Raw genomic sequence first — 7,813 nt, 5'->3', positions numbered from 1 at the left:
CAGGACTGCCAATGAGTTTGACACCTCTGACTTAGACCAAACTACATAAACAAAATCTACAAAGAAAAATGATGTGGTTTGTTTGGTTATGGGTTAGCATGTTGAATGATGTGGTTCTACTATAGTAAGGAATCCATGCTTTATGACTTAGTGGGTTGGTTGAACCTAGACTCCTGTGATATATGTTTATAAAATCACAGTTGAGAAATGGTGACTGGGGGTGTAAACCTAGTCATAGATTCACCACAGTATAAATTATGAGTCATCAAAGCTTTCCCACCAGAAAATTATTCCTCTGCTTTCTCATTTTGTATGCAGTCCTTTCTTTTTCACACTCTTCCTTGCTCTTCTATTGGGCTCAGTCTTCTCCTCCTTCTCAACATCTCTCCCTCCCTCCCTCTCTCTTTCTAAGTTGGGATTTCTGATTGGTGGAGGACGAACTGCCACTCAAGGCCAAGAAACCCTGGTCAAATTAAGAAAGGAATTCTTTGAAGAAGCTTCACTTAAGCTTGGGGGGCAGGGGAGTGTCATTGCTGTCTTAACACTACTTTGTACAACACAAACTCAGAGCAGCCCTTTCAAATACTTTGCACAGGCCTGCTAAGTAGTATAAATGAGGCCAAATATCCAAGCTGGCATTGGATATAAATTGTTTATTAGCTCCTAGGAATCCAGAAAGCAAATGAACGATGGGAAAGGACCCCAGTTTGGGCAGGTCATCCAACATTGAATCCCAGGTGACATCTGATACCCAGCCCCAAACAACATTGTTGCAATATTGGTGGAAATTAAAGCAAATTTATATGAATAATCCTATTAAACTAGAATGCCGTCTTAAGTAAACATAGTTAGGGCTCATATGCAAATCTCAGAGGCCTCTAAGCCCATGAAATAACAAAAAAGCGTTAGACGTGAATGCCAAATATTAAGGGAAGCTAAAATTAACGACATAAAACCCACATACTCACTTGGAAGTTCCATTATGTTGAGTGAGATCTGTACCTAAAAAAGTATGCAAGCTAACAATCATTAATCAATCAGAATAGAGCTGGAAGACACCTTGGAGGTCTTCTAGTCCAACCCCCTGCTCAAGCAGGAGACCCTACACAATTTCCGAATGGTGGCTGTCCAGTCTTAGAAACCTCCAGTGACAAAACACCTACAGCTTCTATCGGCAAGCTTGTTAATTAATAAGTTCCTATTGTTACATATATGTTTGCACACCCAAAAAAACTGTGCTTGGTTCAGTGTGGATTATCCTAGGAAAGGGAGTATAGGATGCCAACCTCTAAAGACAAAATTTGAAGTTTATGTAGACAAATAGTCAGCCAATGTTTCCGTTAGGCACCAAGACTATCATTTTAAATGATCTCAACTAACCCAACATTGTTACAACAAACCAAGGATTCAGTTATGGGTCAATGTGCACAACTTGTAGGAAGACTGACCCAATGGTTGCCATGATGGACATTGATAAAACCCAGAAGGCCAATTGATGAGGTTGCTCCATGCCAACCCTTTAGCTTCTCTGCATCTCTTCACCACCTGAGCTTCAATTCATCTTTTGTCCTTTTCCTGGGCAAGTGGACTTGCTTCCAAATAAATATTTGGGCTGCAGCTAGCCAAGCCCCATGTTTATTTATTTTTTTTAAAGAAAGTCAAAAGAACCCATTACAGCAAAGTTTTTTCAAATCTGGCAATTTTAAGATAGGTGGACTTCCCCATGCTGGCTGTGGAACTGTGGGAGTTGAAGTCCACCTATCCTAAAAGTTGCCAAGTTTGAAAGACATTGCACTAGAAGTATTAACAGAAACTTACGGGTTGATGCTTTGGTTTTTAACCTGTTAACTTCATGTGTCTCTTTTTCTTTATTAAGAAAAATTACCAAATTAAGTGAAATGGATCATGGAGTCGGGTAGGCCTCCAAAGAAATATCCCAATTGTATCATGGTATCATGGGTGTCAAACTGTACAGTTCTCACTGAATATGAGAAATACAGATAATAAAACTCTAGAGCAGGGGTCTCCAACCTTGGTCCCTTTAAGACTTGTGGACTTCAACTCTGGGAGTTGAAGTCCACAAGTCTTAAAGGGACCAAGGTTGGAGACCCCTGATCTGTACATTCCCTACATAGAAGTGAAGAACCTGAGACAGTTTTGCTTCCATGTGAAGTGGCAAGAAAAATAAACTAGACTGAGGGGAGAGTAAAATCATCTATTCTCCAAAAAGCATCATTCCTTTTTTTTTTTTTTAAGCCCTTTTAACAGGAACTTGTGCCTGGCGGAGAGGGAGAAAGGGATACCTAAGGCAGGGGTCTCCAACCTTGGCAACTTTAAGACTTGTGGACTTCCAACTCCCAGAGTTCCTCAGCCGGCAAAGTTGACCCTTGACCTAAGGAACTGTATAGGATGTGGTGGCTCAGTGGCTAAGATGCTGAGCTTGTCGATCAAATGGTCAGCAGTTCAGCGGTTCGAATCCCTAAGGCTGCGTAACAGGGTGAGCTCCCATTATTTGCCCCAGCTTGTGCCAACCTAGCAGTTTGAAAGCACGTAAAAAAGGCAAGTAGAAAAATAGGGACCACCTTTGGTGGGAAGGTAACAGCGTTCCGTGCACCTTTGGCATTGAGTCATGCCGGCCACATGACCACAGAGATGTCTTCGGACAGCGCTGGCTCTTCGGCTTAGAAATGGAGATGAGCACCGCCCCCTAGAGTCGGGAACGACTAGCACATATGTGCGAGGGGAACCTTTACCTTTCAGGAATCGACGAAGGGGAAAAATTCTGGAGTTCAACCTCCGAATCGTTCGGTGATGTTATTACCAATCCATCAAGCTCTCTTCCCATAAACAGCCAACACCCAGTAGCCCAGCTGTGCCATTTCATGCAGCAAATGCTCTACGAACACACACACATGCACACCGATAAATATGCGCGCACAGAAACAAACTTTCCCCTCTGGGCTGAGATTTCAGGGTTCCTGGGTGTTCCATACCGCACTCTCATATTTTTTTTCCAGCTACGCCACAAAGGCTCTGAGGGTCGGCGGTTCAACACACAAAAACACGCACACACACAAACTAAAGTATGGTATGCTCAGTGGTGCAGCCCAGCCTGTTGTGAGCTGACCTATTGTTCCATTAAAACCACCGATTACAAGCAGGGCATAGCTTCAGCAATAATTAATGCCACCCCCTGGGCCGAGTGCAGGCACATTAAAAAAGCTCTGAGCAAGCAGAACGAACAAAGGCAAATGTTCCCTGAACAGTATCAACCAATTCTCAGAACCAATTTATTATTTCGTTACTTGTTAATAATTCCCTCCCCCCCCCACTTTCCCTTTTCCTGCAGGTTGCGTCGGTCATATCTTCTCCCCAGGTTTTCGTTTTTCTCTCAATGACAAGGTCAAGATCAGCATAAGGTAATGAGCTGCCTGTTTCCGGAGCCCAACATGGAGAAGGGATATTGCGGACAAAAAGAGAGCAGGGAAAAATCAGGAAAATTCCTGTACTGTAAAATCTCCATTCCCTCCCCAATCCAGGGGAAGGTTACTGCAAAATCCCCATTTCCTCCCAATCAGCTGGGACTTGGGAGTCAGAGAATAGATGGTGACGGGGCCAATCAGCATTTTTACTACCGGTTTTCCAAACTACTCAAAATTTCCGCTACCGGTTCTCCAGAACTGGTCAGAACGTGCTGAAACCAGCCTCTGGTCTGCACACCAGAACAACTAGACACAAGCACAGTTTTTTTCCCCGAATGCCATCTCTCTGCTTAACAACTAATTCCCACAATACTGTCAAATAATTTATCAAGACTGTACTACTATTATTCTTTTCTTCCTTACTAGTATCTATCTCTTCCCACTTATTACTATAACCATGTTGCTTGTATCTTTCAATTTATATTGTTTTTATTTGTTTCCTAGTATGATTTGATAGCTTATTAGTAACCTTGACTATCACTAAGTGTTGTCTCTTTTTATTCTTGATGAATGTATTTTATTCTCCTTATGTACACTGAGAGCATATACACCTAAGACAAATTCCTTGTGTGTCCAATCACACTTGGCCAATAAAGAATTCTATTCTGTTCTGTTCTGTTCTGTTCTGTTCTGTTCTGTTCTATTCTATTCCCATTCCCACTCCATTCCTTATTCTATTCTATTCTATTCTATTCTATTCTATTCTATTCTATTCTATTCTATTCTATTTATTCCATTCCCACTCCATTCCTTATTCTATTCTATTCTATTCTATTCTATTCTATTCTATTCTATTCTATTCTATTCTTTCTATTCCATTCCCATTCCCACTCCATTCCTTATTCTATTCTATTCTATTCTATTCTATTCTATTCTATTCTATTCTATTCTATTCTATTCTTTCTATTCCATTCCATTCCCATTCCCACTCCATTCCTTATTCTATTCTATTCTATTCTATTCTATTCTATTCTATTCTATCCAATCCTTAATTGCATGAGGTTTGCACAAGATCGCACTGGCATTCTGAGTGACCAACTTCATTGAGATAAACTCAGTCACTAAATTACACATTTAGCTCAGCTGCTTTTCATACAAGAGTGTTTTGGTCAAAGAAACAGAAGTTCCAGAGTTGGAACGAAATTGACATCCTGGTGCTCTTCGAGCTCGGAGGTTTGCTTGCAGATGTTTCATTACCCAGCTAGGTAATGCTATCAGGGTTGTGGAGTTGAGTGAATTGCCAAAGTTGGGAAACACCGATCTAGAGAATCTCCTATTCCTCAAGGTCAACTTGGCAAAAGGTGCCAGATCTTTCAGCACAGAGGAGAGGAAAAAGCACACACCCCAGGGCTATGCAAGTGTGTGTGTGTGTGTGTGTGTGTGTGTGTGTGTGTGTGTGTGTGTACTCAGGAATATTGCATTCAGTTTTGGTTGCCGCAATGTAAAAAAGATGCTGAGACTCTAGAAAGAGTGCAGAGAAGAGGAACAAAGATGATTAGGGGACCGAAGACTAAAACATATGAAGAACAGTTGCAGGAACTGGGTATGTCTAGTTTAATGAAAAGAAGGACTAGGGGAGACATGATAGCAGTGTTCCAATATCTCAGGGGCTGCCACAAAGAAGAGGGAGTCAAGCTATTCTCCAAAGCACCTGAGGGTAGAACAAGAAGCAATGGGTGGAAACTAATCAAGGAGAGAAGCAACTTAGAACTAAGGAGAAATTTCCTGACAGTTAGAACAATTAATCAGTGGAACAACTTGCCTCCAGAAGTTGTGAATGCTCCAACACTGGAAATTTTTAAGAAAATGTTGGATAGCCATTTGTCTGAAATGGTATAGGGTTTCCTGCCTGGGCAGGGGGTTGGACTAGAAGACCTCCAAGGTCCCTTCCAACTCTGATATTATTAAATGTATTATCGGTTTCCCATGAGAACCTATTCTTTTGTCTTATTCATGCTTGGCAGGCCCCTTCTTCAACTTGCTACTACATCACAAGTGATTTGCTCACTTCATGCAAAGCAAATGGGATTTGTTTCCATCTCCCGCAGATGATTTAGGACCAGGATGCTCAGTTGGTTTAGACAAACAGTGTGATGTCACCATCTCAAATATCAGCCCATTTGTCACTCCACAAGTTAATCTAAGGGAGACAAGGCTACCCGTTTAATCTAACTGAGATTCAGCTGGGGCTGAAGCGGAAAGGAGAGGCTGGAATTCTTCCCAAGGAAATAAAAAATACTGCCTGATGTATAAGATATCTGATATAAGCGATCACAATTCTTAGGACAACCGGTTCATGTTTTCATACTGATAAAAGTGGGTTGAAATATCTGCCCAAAATGAAGGTTTTTACAAATACTTCCTCATCCTGAGACTGCAACCGGTTTATGGAGGTCAACGTTCTTCACTTCAATTAGCCCCAAACCACCAAATTGACAAATTATGGGGTTTTTTGGCCAGCCCTACTTTTAACAAAAATGTCAAATATGAATATGGTATTCTGGTGCCCCCAAAGCTGAAGCTCTTCCAAAGATCTTTAGCTTCTCAAAAAAGTGAAGAAATGGGAAAATGCCAGGAATAAAAATATATTATTCAACATCTTCAATAAGGTTTTGTTTTTTTTAGAGAGAGAGAGATCCAATTTCCACAAAGGGTAAGAAAAACAAAAACAGTAAAAGTTTCAAGACTTTTAAAGTCTTTGCAAAGTTTTAAAAGAGATTTTAAAAACCAAAAAATCTCTTCCCCACTGCATTTTTTTTTTTACTTTTTTATTTTCCAGGGCTTTAGATATCTGTGCCAACACCCCACACCCAATTGTGTGGATACTGAGCTTAGCCCCACACTCACATACACACACACAAGTATGGAAGCCAAAAAAGCCTTAGTTTGGAAACAAACACAAAATCACATGTTGTAAAAAAAATTCAAGCTGTTTTCTTAGGCGCTCACAAGTGCATAAAATATACACATTGGAAGAGGCTGTTTTCTTTGCCAGCTGTTTTGCTTCTGATACCAAATACTATGAAGTGCTTCAGATTCATATTCAGAAGAGTCCCTGGGAATTTGGGGGTACAAACCTAGTTTCAATCTGCAAGCTCTAAGCAGCCCCATCTTTTACTGGAAGTATAATAACCAGCAACCCCTACTCATGACTCTACCTTTCCGTACAGAGCCTTGGTGGCTGAGTTTGCACACTGAGTTACACAAAATCAAAGGGAAAAAACCACATCCAATGAAATGTGTGAATTCAACGAAGTCTTTGATCTTATAAAAGAAGCGTATGTACGTATACTTTCTACAGAAGAGTTCTTCAACATCTGGATTCCAAAAGGGAGGACGAGAAGACCAATCACACTGCATCGATAATTGATTGATAAGGCATCATTATGTGAAGTTAGTGTTGACTCCTATCAGCTACATAAATTTTCTCCACGGTTACACGAAGATTTAAAAAATCAAAAACATTTTAAAAAGCATCTTGCCCATGTTAGAATTGGAGGCTTAACTCCAATTTGGAGTCATTCCAAGGAGATGAAGACCGTTGATTCTTCATCTCCTCAAAACCTACCAACCACAACAGAGATACAAGAGAGTAAGAGACTTACTCTACTGATCTCAGGGTCTTTACTTGGAACAGCTTCCATTCTATGACAATTGGAATAGAATAGAATAGAATAGAATAGAATAGAATAGAATAGAATAGAATAGAATAGAATAGAATTGAATTGAATTGAATTGAATTGAATTGAATTGTTGTGTCTGCGCCTCCCAAGCCGGGCCCCCTGCCAGAAAGTGACTTAGAAAGTGAGGGGGAAGGGCCATCAGGACTTACCTCAGGAGCACCGGCTTCCCTGGCTCAGCTCTAGGAGCCAGAGGCAGGCCAGGTGGAGGAGATAACGAGGCCTCAATCCCCTGACTCTTTCCCCCCACAGGCTACGCCTCCAGACCCAGCTGATGGCAATCAGGCCTGGCTGGACCCTAGGTTTCATAGGCAGGAGAGGTGGGAACAATAGAAGCAGGGGTGGGGCAGTCCTAGGAAGTGCTGAATCATGGAGCCACACCCCACAGGATATAAAAGCAGTGAGAGCTGCTATGCCTCTTCATAGCAGGCAAATCAACTGCTTGACTAGAGCTGAAGTACTGTTTGTTGACTCATCGGCATCGAGGGAGATAACAGAGACACTTGGCAGACGCTTGCTAGTTTGCTGCCAGAGCTCATAGTGCCAGCTAATTAAGCCATCGCTCGAACTGAGGCGAGGGGGACAGAACAAGAATAGAACAGAACAGAACAGAGTAGAATAGAATAGAATTCTTTATTGGCCAAGTGTAAT

The sequence above is a fragment of the Ahaetulla prasina genome, chromosome 10 (assembly GCF_028640845.1).
Source record: "Ahaetulla prasina isolate Xishuangbanna chromosome 10, ASM2864084v1, whole genome shotgun sequence".
Lineage (NCBI taxonomy): Eukaryota > Metazoa > Chordata > Lepidosauria > Squamata > Colubridae > Ahaetulla > Ahaetulla prasina.
The sequence above is the reverse complement of the archived record's forward strand: the minus strand, read 5'-3'. Positions refer to the sequence as shown.